The 16,668-nt window shown below is 41.5% G+C and overlaps 1 pseudogene; it reads left to right on the top strand.

Annotated features, from left to right (window-relative positions):
• LOC145391126 (uncharacterized) overlaps positions 1-16,461 on the top strand; it is a 159,932-nt pseudogene extending 143,471 nt beyond the window's left edge.
• The last annotated feature ends 207 nt before the right edge of the window (positions 16,462-16,668 follow it).

Raw genomic sequence — 16,668 nt, 5'->3', positions numbered from 1 at the left:
CAGTTATACAGATGTCCCTATCCTGGAAGGCAGGAGTATGGACTACTGAAGGACAGCCTTAGCCTGTAGTCCACTGGGTTCTCGTTTCAAATGAGTCTAGGGTAACAACAACAACAACAACAATAATAATAATCAGCCCCTATTACAATGTTATCTGTCTGTCTTTCTATCTGTATCTGTCTATCTGCCTATGTCTATCTCTCTGTATCTATGTATTTGTCCATATGTATGTATGTATCTACCTATATCCATCTACCTATCTGTCTATCTCTATCTATCTATCTATCTATCTATCTATACACCCACTTATCTATCTACCTGTACATTACATAAGGTAATCGACTGTACCTCCAAGTAAACGGATGGATATCTTCACTAAACCTTTGACTAAGGTGGGCCTCTCTAGATTAGCCTAATCTTTGGCTGCTAGTACTTCTCCAGACTGAACAAAATTGTCTGGTGTATCTAAATAATTATAATTCCTAGGTGTACCAGTGGCACAGAAAGGGTTATTCGAGTTAGTATGTGAAGCCTCAGAGTGATAGGACTTGGCGGAACAAAATTATTTGGTATAAGCATAACATGGTGAACAAATCGTCTGGCGTTGAGTCTACAATTCACAGGTGTACCAGTAACACAGAACGTGATACTTGAGTTAATATTTGAAGCCTCTGACTGCCAAGATTTCTCGCAACTGAATAAAATCGTCTGGTATTAACCTAAGTAATATACCCTACTGCATCAACCGCAGCGAAAGTTAAAATCATCTGGGGATAATATTAAAATGAAGAAGACGTCAACATACTGAGGTTACTGGTACGGTGGCCGTGTGTGATGTATATGTTGTTAATTAATCATGTCTGAACTTTAGAAGTTATTAGTAGTAGTGAACGTCATGGTGGCCCTCTCAATCACAGTGTCAAACCAGGCAGAAACAGTGGCAGATAAATACTGTGTTGTTGATATGGTTCAAGTTGGCTGCTCACTAGCATGCAAACCACAGATTCATTTTTTTTTTTTTTATATTTATTTTTCTGGCAGTCAAACATAGTTTTTTTTTTCTGCTTTAATCAACGAGATCAGTTTATTCTGTGTTTTAGTGGAATTTGCTTTTTGTTTGGAATAGTCGGTGTTGTTGATCCGAATACATTATTTGTGGTACTGGACTGGGTGGGATATATTATCACAACATTTTTGTTTGACTGTATAGTAATTTCTTATATCTTTTTTGTTGTCCGTTCTATCTCTTGTCTGGTTTCCTGAATTACAGGAAAATAGCTCTCTTATCATTCAGTCTAGTCACCAACATCGAATGAGTGGATGGTGGTGAGTACCAACACCCATCACAAAGTTGAAATTCCCACCCAAAGAATATAAGCGGTCTTCCCAGGTCTGGCTGTTGTAATCTTAAATCATTCTAGATACAATGTGTAGTGAGTGTCATTACCCCGCCCCTCTGTCATGCCAGGTGACATACTGGTATGTCACAGGGTCACTGAGTGACACACACCATTACATCGAGTCATTGGGTAGTATGATTTTCAGTGGTTGAATATTCTGGACTCAGTAAAGTGCTGTCTGGCAACTGTACCGAGGGCAGGCGAGTTTTCAAGATCTCGGAATCCCGATTTCACCCCACAGGTATAAACACTCAGTCATACTTACACAGTGGCGTAGCTAGCCGTCTGACCCTGGAGGGGGAGAATGGGGGGGGGATGATATCGATGGGGAGGGGTAGTGTGTGTGTGTGTGTGTGTGTGTGTGTGTGTGTGTGTGTGTGTGTGTGTGTGTGTGTGTGTGTGTGTGTGCTACTATTACAACACAGCTTCTGGTGCTGACTGCCAAGATATCACATGAAACATTTCAGAATTATTACAACAGTTGAGAGTAAATATTATAGTACAGTATACTGTACAGCACGTCCGAAATCCTTGGAAGCTTAAAAATATCTAAATACTGCGATAAAAGATTAGATACGGATATACTGCAAGGCATATTTCATTAATGTAATGAAAATATTACGTACCTGATACTATGTATTTTGCTCACTCAGAATGATCATTATGTATGGGTTATGAAATGATTAAGTTTCCAGTTCTCATAGAAAGTCTATTGCACAAACTCATCATAGCCTGCACTGAACACAGATATTTCACAATAAAATGTAAATGTTATAATTAAGCAGTGTACATTGTACGGAAAGTAAAGTAGGTTTATTTTATTTGTGTGTCTATGTATGTCTGTCTTAGAATGGCTTAATTGTTCTATTATTCTGATTCACTGATAGCTTCTTTACAAACTCATCCACATGCATATTTTCGGTTCTTACTTGTTCAATTCCCAGTACACCGAAATCACCAAGTCGTAGGCTGAAAGGTGGGGAGGTCTGGGGGGATGTCAGCAATTTTGGGGGGGCTTATGCCTCCCACGCTACTGCACTGACGTACTTCATACCACCTATCACCACGAATCAATCCAACGACTATCACTTCATCGTTACTGTCAGTCTGAAAACAGGCAATCAACTGGAATTAAAAATCTGCTCTCGACTGCTGTCAACTTATATATATATACCTAGGCTGCTTTCCCAAAGGAAAGGGAGGTAGCTGAGACAGGACGACACTTCCCATTTACTAATCCTTTCAAACACATTCATTCGCATCTTAGCCCCAAGGGGAGAACGGACAGATCCTCACCGCACCACACCGCACAAGGGTCAACTGCGCAATGCAATCAGTGACATCCGCAGCAAGGCCCGACAGCAGAGCTGGTTTACCTCTGCCACATCATAACAGCCCCATCCCCTTACCCGCACCTGACCTGACTAGCTGATCATATATATATATATATATATATATATATATATATATATATATATATATATATATATATATATATATATATATGAATAATTCCCAGGATCACATGATACTTATACACCAAAACTAAACAACATCAGGTGAAAGGCATTTCCCAGAATATCTAAATGGAATGCTTGCATTACAAAGTTAAAAGCTGATATAATATAATATAATATAATATATTATGTTTCCCTACACTCAAGCCCCGGGCAGGGTAAGGCGAGGCAAGGCGAGGTAGAAACTCCTGTGGTCAAAAAGTGTTGCAGGAAAGGCGAGGGTGAGTTATGACGGGGCGAGGTGGTGTTAGGGTGGGGTGCGTGTTTTTTCTTCGGGTACACTTAGTCATCCAGTTGTATTGGCCATGTCGATGCAAATTCAGCGAGAACTGATTTGGCAACATCTCATCTTACTTGGGAGTAGATGAAAAAATTCGGCTAATAACCATACAATCATCAGAAAAAGCCGTGTTTTGACATTAAACCAGCTTATACCTAATTAGGTCTAACCTAACGTTATCTTACCATAATACCTTATACTGTTTGGGGGGATGACGAAGGTGTGACGCTGCCGAGCCTTTTTTCAAGGCACTCAGTCAGACTGAGGGCGGGTGGGGTGGGGTAAGGATGGGTGGGGTGGGGTAAGGATGGGTGGGGTGGAGAGGGGGCAGGGTGGTAACTGGGTCTTTTAAACAGGGTCACTTCCTGTACTTACTCTGCATCCCCAGGTAACTCACACACCTGGCTCTAATGCTCTTCATCACGTTTTTACTTTGTTCAGTTTACTTCAGTTCTAGGTAAAGGGTGCTGGTGAATAGCAAACATACTACCATTCGTCTTTTAGCTAAAATGTCAGAAAACTGCTTCAAATTTTCAAGGTCAGGTTGTCTGGCTAAGCTGAATAACATCAACTGCAAGATAACGGAACAAAATCCAAGAACCCAAGATATGTCACCCATCTGTACAATGCTTGTACACTAGGGTAAAATGAAATGTGCTTAAACCAAGGGTATACTCCGGGCCAACACCCTGCATGAAGTTATTAGTATTAGTATTATTATTTATATTACTACAGTATTATAATAATAATAATAATAATAATAATAATAATAATAATAATAATAATAATGATTATTATTATTATTGTTGTTTTTGTTGTTGTTGTTGTTTGCTGTTGATGTTATTGTAGTTGGTTGAGAGCTTTATGGTGGGTAGTGATCTTTCCAGCGTAAAAGCATACCTGAATAGATAATGCTTGCGGTAAACTTGCTGGCTAGCTCGCCAACCATATTTCGCAAACACAGATGTAACAAGTTAAAGACTCAGAGAGCGCATACCCCCGCGAATGCCTGTACCAGACAACTCAAATCACCACCAGAATTTATTTGGCTCTTCCTTTGTCCGTGATCTTCATATCAACGAAATTCCACTGAAATCCATTAAAAACTTTTTGAGATAGCTTGTGGAGAAACAAATAAAAAAACAGTCCTGAGCTGGGACTCGAACTCAGATCACCACCAAAATTTAATCAAGTCATCCTTGGCCAATGTCCCAAATACTCAGTTTCATTGTAATCCACCATTAACTTATATATATGTGGGCAAACAAATGTAACATGTAGGCCCATAGGTATACCATCAGGAATTCGCGTTATTTTAAAAAACTCCTTACAACGACTGGGTACATCCTTGGAAGAGGGGTTGTGCTACACTCTCGCAGTCTAGTTGATCTCTGTCTCCTATTTTCATTCAGAGAGAGTTAAATGAGCTTTCGTTTACCCAGTGTCATCAAGTTACACTGAGTTAAGGAATTTTCTGATGTGTACACATAAAACAGTGTCTCGGCATTCCCTTCCTGAGTTTGCTAATTTGGCGAGAGGAAACTGTCAGCGCCAATCAGCACATTCAAGCAGCGTCTGTATCATGAAAACTCAGCAGCAAACATCCAGTCATTTACATTTGTCTCGCACTTCTAAATTGGATGGCAAATGTACGGGCCCATACCATGTGGCATTATCTCGTAACGGTAACAAATTTGAGATTAAAGACTTGTCCTCTGAGAGTAAATGGGTTCATGCAGATGATCGTAAGGGGACTCCCAGGTACTTCAAATTGGAGGAAAATCAGGAAAAAAAAAATGCATCTGTTCTTCGTCTACAGTACCTCCTAGTGTTCCTATCAAGTCTTCTCCTTCTGCCCTTGCTACCCCTTCATCTCCTTCTGCTCTTCCTGTTAATGAGTACAGACAAAATCTTCACTCAGAAACTCACCCAACTGTTTCTTGTGTTTCTTCCTCCACCTGTCAGGGCCACTTAGCTGATATGAACATTAATCCGGATTCCTTTTATAGGTAAGATGTTGTGGAGAGTGTGGACAGCCTTGCTGGCACTAGCTGCATTCGGATCAACTCTGGGTGATGAGGATAGAGATGGGGTCCTCCGCCCAGTGGCACTGAAAAAACCCTGGGGACAAGTAATGTTAGTGGAGGACGTCATCTCAGTCCGTAATGATCTTCAGAGTTTGATAAAGTCACACAAGAATTTCCAAAATTTGCTAGTCAGCTGTCCACCATACGATCCCTACTCACATCCTTAGCAGACAAACATGTGAATGGATCTTGAGGGGTTCTGGCGTATGAACCTCTTCAATGGAAACTTGTCTGGATCGAGAAACCATTCATTAGTTGAAATGCCTCACTGCCACATAGTGGCCCTGTTGGAAGGTCACGTCCACGTGTAAAGCGAGGTCTCTTTGATCTCGACGGCCAAGTCCGGTGGTGTTTTTGGCTTAGTAACATCTAGTGATTTGTCAGCATATCATGAACAGTTGGAAACATTTTCTTCAACTTTGGAAACAGCATAGGTTGCTGGATGTTCACCATAAGTTATTAGGTAACACTATCACACATATGAATGAAATGGGCAATCAAATGAACAAATTGTGGGATGTCTTAGAGAAATTGAATGATGAAAATGTCAAAGAAATACTGTATATCAGCTTTCATCTTGAATTATTGTCTTGTCCCTCTAGTCACTGATGTTACAAGTAGAGGATTTTATTCACCTGTTAATAGATGCTGTCAGTGGTTACGTTACCACAGACCTTGTCCCGATGTCAGATCTTCGTTTAGTTTTGGAATGGGCACACAAAACAAACAAACATGGGTGAATACATAACCATTGTCGGTTTCGCTGGCAGAGGTAACCATTATCAGAATAATCGGACTCAATCTTTCTGTCCTAAATCCAAATCTACCCACCACAGCCAACAAGGTTCATCAAGAACTAAACTAACTATGATAAACAAAAGCCAGTGCTGGTGCACCGAGGAGCTGGTGTGTGTGTGCATATATATATATATATATATATATATATATATATATCAGATACTTGTATAACCTATTATCCCCTTCCCCATAACCACCAACATTTTCACAGGCCAGATATAACACACTGAACCCAACATCGCTTTCCCCATAGCTCACAACATTTTCACAGCACAGGACTAAATAGATTGAGCGAGGTGACGTTGATGCTGGGTATGCACAGGATTTTTGTAATACCATCAAAGTGGAGGGAAAATGTACTGACATGACGCATTACATGACCACTGCATGACTCTAAAACACACACACACACACACACACACACACACACACACACACACACACACGCTTCAAACATACATAAGTGTGAGTTAATGTTTTACTGGGCACCAAAATATCAGACGATGTTGGTTTGCAAGTGATTTAAAATGAGTGTGGTTTAGAAAATTACATTAGGTCCACCTCCAATTTCAGGCCAGGGTGTGTAAAATACAGCTTGGTATATGAAAGGACGAGGCTCTGGTGATTTTTAATGTGAAGGTGACACGAAACGCAAACTGCTTTTTTAGATATATACTCAGTTTCTTATTCCTTTGAGTCATACCTCGAATCTCGTCCTCGGCAGTTGCAGTTTATACACAGAACCCTTTTATAATTTTCAGAATATTTATATATTAAATGTATACTCATGAAACAGATTTGGTGTCTGTCTTATGAATTTTGTAATGGAAGGGAAAAAGGTTGGTATAAGTTAAGTATGATCACTGATGTAACTATACCCTTTTTGCGTTAACTTGGCCCAAAATTGCCATATCTTCATCATCAGTGCTGAGATATAGATGTAAATTAACACTAGAATGTGATGCTAATCACGAAAAAGTGTTATGGATAGCATATGTAGCCGTTGTATTGTGGCAGTCTGCCACGGAGCTACATGATATAAGCTGCAAAAGGAAGAAAATCTTTGCCAAGCTAAGGTAAAATGAGTATAGTCACCCAACAAGGATACAAAAGAGACTTAAAAAAAAAAAAAACGATTAGAGACCAGAGTCAGACCCGTCACAATACTCGTATTAGGATTAGGTATGTGAAGTTGTGTACACAGTTCTGATATGTTAAGACAAGAAAACTGTGCAATATATTTATCTGTATTTCTGTCTATCTGTCTATGTAATATGTAGGCCTACAGATATTCCATCAGGAATTCAAGTTATTTACAAAGACTCCCACGTCGACTCACTGCTTTACTGGAAGTGGACCGTGTGTCTTAGGAGTCTAGTTGTTCTCAGTCTCCTAATTTAGTTGGGAGAGAAGTGAGCTTCAGTTTACCATCACGTTACGCTGGGTTAAGGAAATCTAAGGTGTATACACATAAAACAGACTTGTATAGGAAACTGTCAGAACCAGTCAGCACATTCAAGGATGCACCAGGATCATCAAAACTGCACCAAACATCAGCTCACTTAAACTGCATATTATATATATTTATTTATTTACTTATCTATCTATCTACACTCAAGCTTCGTCAGGATAGATTCTTTCCACTCGCAAGCTAACAACAAGCAGGGACCCCAGCCCCCTCTCCACACGCCAGGCTGTTAGTCACATGAAGGTCGGACGGGCTCAGAATTGCAACAATTTTTCCTTGCCCACCACTTCCAATTTGTATAAATGTGGATTCGTGTGTGAATTGATATCCAGTATCTCTTGCGTGGCCGTGTTTTGCAAGCGAACCAGACAGATTATACTCTTATTTTTGCCAGCTTGCATTCAAACATTTTTTCTTCTTGGCTTTGTGGTTTTTGTGAATGGAAGGGTGCTATGATGGAGGCAGATTTTCATGTAGATGGGCTTTAAAGGAAGGATAGTAGTCTATGTGCGGTATAATGGACGGCAGACACGGTAAAATGACGGGAATAAATAAACATACAAATATGTAAAATGAAATACACAAGCCAGTAGGTGACAATGGCCTGCTCTATGCACACCAAGCTTTGTCAGTGACTGGAAGTGAGTTTCGACACAAAGTCATTTCTGTATGGAGGTACCCCAGTGAAACATTCCACCCAAGAATCATGGCCCTAATTTTTAATAATTTTTGGAGCCTTAACATTTCACGCGAGCAAGATCGTAATTTTAGTGCACTTCATATTTTCTGCACTTGATGACCTTTTATCCCTGACCTGGCCGGTATAGTCCATGTATGTACGAAGCACACTTATAGTACTCGTTAACGTCTATAAAGTGCGACCACACCGACCGCGACGAGCGGGGAGGTAGCGTCAAGCGATGAGCGGGGAGGTGAGCGTCAACTCGATGCGTGTCCAAATAAGAAGCGGCAACCTTGTGGGCGACAGATAGTCAGAAGCATGCCTATAGTGAAATATCCGTTGAACAATTTACTACCTACGGAATTATATTTCATAGATTTATGTATTGATAAATAATAAAATTGTCGATGTTCATTACGTATATACATATACACATACATATATTGTATACACTTATCTGTTTATTAGTTTTAGACCTACTGTACAGTGTAACAAAGGGAATAGAGCAATAAATACTAATATGAATTTTAAACATTAATGGTCTTTTATACGTTTTATAACAACGGTGGAACAGACGTTACTTAAGCAATCGTGTGACAAATTCTCGATTATAATTTATCATTTGTATGCAGTTATTCAAATATCTTCCCAGTGTTTCTTCAACACTCCAGTATTTTTGTGGAGTGGATAATATGGATCCCACACAGCTCTCCTCTGGTGCACGGCTTCAACAGGGTGTTCAGTAGACATAATAACCAGAACCTAACCACCCCAAAACGCAGTATTAGCATGAATGAATGATGATGCAAATGTCTGGGGAGTGGGGGTGTCGCTAGGCAGTGCGCGACATTTTGGAACATGCTGCATCGCGTAGCGACGAGCGTGGAGGGTGAGCGGGGCGACAAACCTCCCCGCTCATTCAGTGTGGCCACCCACATAGTATTTAGTGTGTTTTATCGTGTCGCCTCATCCCTCCCCGCTCGAGTCGCCCCGCTCGTCGCGTTCGGTGTGACCGTACCTTAAGCGTGCAATGTTTCATTCAACTCATCCACCCACTGTGGAACAAGGGAACTTGAAATTCCCAGAATGGCCCACCAGAGGTACAACTTCTAGGTGGCACTGCCAGCAACTGGAAGTGAGTTTCGACACTGTCATTATTGTATGGAGGTGCTCCAGTGCAACATTCCACCAAAGAATCATGGCCATGGCTTAATCATTAAAGCCTTGGCATTTCGCGAAAGTATAGTTGTAATTTTAGCTAGTTTCACCGTTTTTGCAATTTTGACCTTTGATCCCTGACCTGACCAATGTAGCACAGGTGTACAATAGAAAGTTTTAGCACTATATTCGGTTCCACGGAGTCTGACGCACTGATTATGCCAACCGAGGACAGGTGGATTTGGTAACACTGCGCGATGTACTCGGGCGGTGATTGGTCGATTTCCGTTGTGTTTAAACTTGCACCAAATTGACTTTGTATTCCAACCAAGGCCCTCATTGATTTGTAAGGTACCGGAAAATACAGATGAAAATTAAAGCAATGCTATCTTTAATGAAAAATATGTGCCTTGTAAATTACTAGAGATAAACCTGAACAAATGATAATAAAAACTAAGTCGCGACTGGATGCATACGGACAAGTCAGCGACTGATTTGTTTAAATTCATTTCATTATGTTTGAATTCGTTCACACTACACGCGGTTTTATTATAGCAGCAGAGTTCAACTATTATTTTCTCATGGGGTTTCCTTTTATTTTACTTTCCTTTCTTCCACCAGTAACAAAAATTCCGTTAATTGTTCACTGATGTAATCCATTACTTTCCCTGCTCTGTCAAGTGGACAGAGATACATGCCTGAGGACAGGGTGCATGGTGGCCAGGGATAGGGTGTCCGTCTGTCTGTCTGTACGTCTCTCTCTTATGATACGAAAATGTTTGGGAAAATTAAACACCAAATGTATTCATGTAAGAAATAATTTTACTGAATCTGACTATGAGTGCAGATTTTTAAAGCTACTGTTACCTATGAAGGTAATGAAAGTGTATATGTACTGTACACTCATGATCACTTATCTCTGACCAGGGACGCGTGGCGGGCAGTGTTATGACCACACACGAGCCACGCATTCGAACAGCGTCCGCACTAGTGGGCGGGGCAAACTGTAACCAGGTGATCAGCGTACTACTCCTCGAATGATTGATATTACCATATTCTTATGGTTTCTCCTCCATTATATAATTGTGTTTAATGACAGGAGCCGACATTTCTTCAATCAGTCAGCAATTTAGAAGTTTCCAAGTAATAAAACATGTGCTACTATATGTGGATATTGGCATCATATATACCGTAATAATTATTTATGAATTAACGGCATTAACTGGCACATATTTTGACCAGAGGGGACATGCAGCTAAGACGTCGCGTAGGAATAGGGCAACCATTCCCACTCGATGGCAACGACATAGATATAAATAAGACTAGATGCCGCATCGCCCTTTCTTCAGTACAGTGGTAATGCGTCGTTGCGGCCGTCATGTTGGAGCGGTCAAGCATGTAATAGTGGGGTTGTTTTTTAGAGAGAATTCAGACTAAGAAAATGAATGTTGTTGTGGTGGTGGTGGTGGTGATGGTGGTTATTGTAGTGGTAGTGGTGGTTGTTGCTGTGATGGTGGTGGTGTTGATGGTGGTTTTTGTTGTTGCTGTTGTCTTGGTGGTGATGGTGGTTTTTGTTGGTTTGTGATGGTGGTGGTTATTGTGTTGGTGGTGGTGGTGGTGGTTGTTGTGTTAATTGTGATTGTTGTTGTGTTAGTGGTTGTTGTTGTGGTGGTGGTTGTTGTTGTGTAGGTGGTTGTGGTTGTGGTGGTGGTGGTGGTTGTGATGGTGGTTTTGATGGTGGCCGTTGTGATGGTGATTGTGGTTGATGTTGCTGTTGTGGTGGTTGTGGTGGTGGTGGCGGTGGATGTTGTAGTTGTTGTGGTGGTGGTGGTTGTGGTGGTGGTTGTGGTGGTGGTGGTTGTTGTGGTGGTGGTAGTTGTTGTGGTGGTCATTGTTGTGATGGTGGTTATAGTTGTTGCTGCTGCTGTTGTTGTGGCGGTGGTGGTTGTGGTGGTGGTTGTTCTTGTGGTGGTGTTGGTTGTGGTTGTGTTGGTTGTTGTTCTTGTCGTTATGGTGGTGGTGGTTGTTGTGTTGGTGGTGGTGGTGATTGTTCTTGTGGTGGTGGTGGTTGTTCTTGTGGTGGTTGTTCTTGTTGTTATGGTGGTGGTGGTTGTTGTGTTGGTGGTGGTGGTGATTGTTCTTGTGGTGGTGGTGGTTGTTCTTGTGGTGGTTGTTCTTGTTGTTATGGTGGTGGTGGTTGTTGTGTTGGTAGTGGTGGTGGTTGTTCTTGTGGTGGTTATTTTTCTTGTTATGGTGGTGGTGGTGGTTGTTGCTGTGGTGGTTGTCGTTGTTGCTGTTGTGGTGGTGGTGGTGGAGGTGGTTGTTGTTCTTGTTGTGGTGGTGGTTGTCGTTGTGTTGCTTGTTGTTGTTTTTGTTATGGTGGTGGTTATTGTTGTAGTGATTGTTGTTGTGGTTGTTATTGTGGTGGTTGTTGTGATGGTTGTTGTGACGGTGGTTGTTGTGGTGGTGGTTACTGTTGTGGTGGTTGATATGGTGGTGGTTACTGTTGTTGTAGTTGTTGTTGTGGTTGTTGTTGTGGTGGTTATTGTTGTGGTTGTTGTTGTGATGGTTGTTGTGGTGGTGGGTGTTGCAGTGATGGTGCTGATTGTGATGGTGTTGGTTGTTGTTGTGGTGGTTATTGTTATGGTTATTGTGATGGTGGTGGTGGTGGTTGTGATTGTGATTGTTGTGGTGGTGGTGGTGATTGTTGTTGTAGTGGTTTTTGTTGTGGTGGTGGTTGTTGTGGTGGTGGTTATGGTGGTGGTTGTTGTAGTGATGGTGGTTGTTGTTGTGGTGGTGGTTATTGTTGTGATGGTGGTGGTTGATGTGCTGGTGGTTGTGGTGATAGTGGTGGTTGTTGTGGTGATGGTGGTGGTTGTTGTGGTGATGGTTGTGATTGTTTTTGTGATGATGGTGGTTGTTGTGGTGGTTGTTGTTATGGTGGTAGATGTGGATGCTGTTGCTATTGTGGTGGTGGTTGTGGTGCTGGTGGCAGTGGTTGTTGTTGTTGTTGTCGTAGTGGTGGTGGTGGTGGTGGTTGTGGTGGTGGTGGCTGTTGTTGTGGCGGTAGTGGGTGTGGTTCATTGTTCATCTGAAACGTGAACTCGGTGGACTGCAGGCTTATATTTCCCTTCTGCAACCCACCATCCTCCTTTCGAAGGATAGAAAAGCAGCTGAGGGACGTTTGCATAACCAGACAGTTGAGCCGCTCATGCTATCGGTGTAACCACAGATATATTCCGACGCTTTCTACACCCCAAAGCAGCACAGTGCTGCTGCATTTCTAGGTAAATAGTGGTCAGCTTTGATCATAGTCAGGAAATCGACATCGTCTGCCTCGACCGTTCCAAGATGGCGGCCGCGCAGATCCATCTAAAGTACTATCATGTGGCATCTAGGCTTATTTATATCTATGTGCATCGGAGCCTGTTATCACTAGAGAAAAACATTCAGTTCAAAGTAGCAGTAATAGTAAATTTCTGTCTATGACAGTATTATACAGCATTCTTACTTAGAATATGTCGCGTGAATGACGGCTGCTGTGACAGTCGTGGACATCACCTACTAACAGTTCGGTTAAAGGCTCGCCTCAAGAAATAGGTTAGTAAAACAATAAACTGATTAATAAAACTGTATTAAATTCAAATATCAAGCACTCGTTATAGACTAAAAATAACAGCTATGATCATATTTGTCTATTTCTTACCATGTATATATTACTTGAGAAAGTAATATAATATGTGAAACAAAATTGCTTCAGTGATGCTTAGAAAATTGTTCAATGAAGCACTAAACTTTTCTGAAACGATGGTGGAGTGTATCTGACTGTGTAGCCTACGCCTGTCCACGACTCTGGCTACCTCTCTGGTCAGAGATTAGTGATCACGAGTGACCATTATATTTATTGAGAATAGCATGTATTGACCCCAGTGAGGTGTGTGTATGTGTGTGTGTGTGTGTGTGTGTGTGTGTGTGTGTGTGTGTGTGTGTGTGTGTGTGTGCTCACACAAATCATTATTATTAGAAGATAAAATAAGCGTATCTAGGGTATCAGGTTGTATATTAGCAGATGAGGTAGTGAAGGGGATGGTGTAGACTAAACTGTGACACTGTATAGTAGTGGTGGAAAAAACATTCGAGCTTTCACAGGACATCGGAACCACCTCGCTATGATCGTCTGAATATTCCCGCCACAGTCGCTGACCGTTGTCCGTATGCATCCAGTCGCGACTTTACTTAGTTTTGTTATCAGTGTCATTCAGGTTTTATCTAGTAATTTACAAGGCACATATTTATCATTAAAGATAGCATTCCTTTAATTTTCATCTGTTTTTTCCGGTATCTTACAAATCAATGAGGGCTTTGTGTGGAATACGAAGTCAATTTGGTGCACGTTCAAACACAATGGAAAATGACCAATCACCGCCCGAGTACATCGCGCAGTGTTACCAAATTCACCTGTCCTCGGCTGGCAAAATCAGTGTATCAGACTCCGTGGAACCGAATATAGTCAGTGTCTATAAGCGTGCAAACATTCATTCAGTTCCACCAAGCTGGTGGGGAACTAGGGGGGCATTTTTGAAAACCAGTACTGGTTGCTAAGGACACTGAGGCCAATCTCCGCAGGGTTGCCACTCAAAAACTAGAGGAGAAAGAGGAAAAATGGACAGCACACTTCCTATAGGGAATGAATTCAAGAAGCCAGAGCTTTCTACGCCCTTTAGTAATGCGTCTGCAGCTCAGAACGTGAAAACTATGAAAAAGTGGATTTTCAGCCGTTGCTAGGCAACGAATAGTTGCCTAGCAGCCAAAATCTCGCAGACACAACTAGGTCTTAGGCTGGTCATTGTATCCAAGTTTGGTCGGAATCGGTTAATTCTGATTGGTTGAAATGCCTGCCACAATTAAGCAAGAAAGAATACAAGAAAGAAAACGTGACTAACAAAAGCAACATGGAGCTGGCGAATAAATGGATTTTTACGGATGGCTGCACTCGCCTCACATCTCGAGTAGCTTTGTGAAGGTCGGTTTGTTTTTATCGGATGGAACTAGGCCACTCCTGAAGCTCAGATGCTAAGCCGTAGGTGATTGGAATTCAGTGAAGTTATGATGCAGGAATGAGTCCTCTTGGTTACTAATCAGGTTTTCCCTTCAATATGCCTACATCTGTCCATCAATTCACTCTTAAGCCCAGATACTAAATAGTAGTTGTATGGAATTCATTGAGTTTTAGTTGTGAGGCAGGAATGAGTCTCTTTGGTTAATAATCAAATCCTTCCTTCAATATGACTACATCTGGCCATTAACTCACTCTTGAAGCTTATGCTGTCTTTGGTTTCTCGTCAAATCCTCCCTCCTATATGGCTACATTTGGGCATGAACGGGGATGAAAAGGGTTGGGGAACTTTCTGCCTATATAAAATTCTACACACACACACACACACACACACACACACACACACACATACACACACACAAACACGTGCTCCACCATTTGATATGAATGCCAGTCCGTCGGGAGCGCACAGTCTATGAACGAACAATAAAAGTTTCTTATGTGCCTCCCACAGGACTGTCTCTACCTCGCAATATCTCTTTACCTCACAAAACGGCCACATCTCTCTCTCTCTCTCTCTCTCTCTCTCTCTCTCTCTCTCAAACCACTGGTCTCCGCCTTACCACTGCGTCCGAAACGACCGCGAATATCACAACATTTGATGAAAACTTCCGCACCACCCTATATACATGGCCTGTAAACGTGATTTTTATGCTCCTGTGCGGTGACTGTGGCCTGTTAAATCAAAGTTTCGCTTCAGTTTCTCTGAGTGATGGGCGATATGAAACCTCGTCCGCAGCTCTCTCTCTCTCTCTCTCTCTCTCTCTCTCCTGTGCAGTGACTGTGGTCTTTTAAAGCGGGGTCGCGTATCGTTTTTTCCAACTAGTGGGCGATGTGAAGAGTCGACGGTATCGATCGCTTTCTGTGTGTCTGTCTGTCTTATCATTTCTTCTTATCATTTTCCTCCTTTTTCTTCTTTCTCTTCTCTGTCTGTCTGTCATAATTTCTTTCCAGTCTCCCCTTTTCTTGCAAACAATTTCTTCCTCCTTTTGCTTCATCTTTCTCTTCACTGTCTGTCTCTGTCTGTCTGTCTGTCTTACCATTCCATTCCACTCTTTCCCTTTCTTCTATAAAAAAATTTCTTCCTTTTCTTCTTCTTTCTCTCTTCTGTGTGTCTTTGCCTGTCTGTCTGTCTGTCTCTGAGATTTATATAAGACTAAGGCATTTGCATACATGTTTTCTAACGTGTGCTTCTACTACTACAGCATATGTTAATTGTGAACACCATGAAGCAAAACCTGTAGAGTCATAGACAATATACACCATAGACTGACTTGTAGAATATCTTATGTGGGGTAATTCTGGTGCAGACACAAGTTTTATTACGTGTTAATACACACACACACACACACACACTCACACACACACACACACACACACACACACACACACACACACACACACACACACACACACAAATCATCTATTCATGTATCTATGTATGTAGGCTATGTATAGGTTGAAATTTCCCGTCATGCTCCTCCTTAAACAGTACCATAATGATGTATATCTGAAATTTAACTGTATTTTTCGTTTATCTGAGACTGACCTGGAGTTTAATTAGTTTTCCAATAATTTACCTGTACTTTTCGTATAACTGATATTTCTTTTTAGAATAAAATTTAGCAGTAGTACAAGCTTTTTTGTAGCATAAGTTAATTTACAGGAGGTTTACCTGTGATTTACTAAAAATTACCTGTAATTTAAATTTAGCCTAATTTACCTGTAGAGTATGTCAAATTTACCTGTAATCTAATTAAAGTTTACCTGCGGCAGGGAAGCGACCTGCGGCCATGCAACACGGCGGCACCCATGACGACGGCGGAGGCACGGGAGGAAGCGGCGGCGGCGGCGGCGGTGGGGTCGGGAGCATGAACAGCGGCAGCCTAACACTATGTTCCCTTCACCCCGTCTTGCTGATGGCACTGATGGCACCAGTGGTGGGGTGGCGCTAGTACACACACACACACACACACACACACACACACACACACACACATATATATATATATATATATATATATATATATATATATATATATATATATATATATATATATATATATTGTTACGGAACAGAGAAAGATAATGTACACTTTAAGTGAGAATACTAAAAATCACTACTGTCCCGTAAAGTTCCAGGCTCAAAACAAAAGAGTTAG

The sequence above is a fragment of the Coenobita brevimanus genome, chromosome 17 (genome assembly GCF_032717465.1).
Source record: "Coenobita brevimanus isolate Jiangsu-jjx chromosome 17, ASM3271746v2, whole genome shotgun sequence".
Classification (NCBI taxonomy): Eukaryota; Metazoa; Arthropoda; class Malacostraca; order Decapoda; family Coenobitidae; genus Coenobita; species Coenobita brevimanus.
The sequence above is the reverse complement of the archived record's forward strand: the minus strand, read 5'-3'. Positions and strand labels throughout refer to the sequence as shown.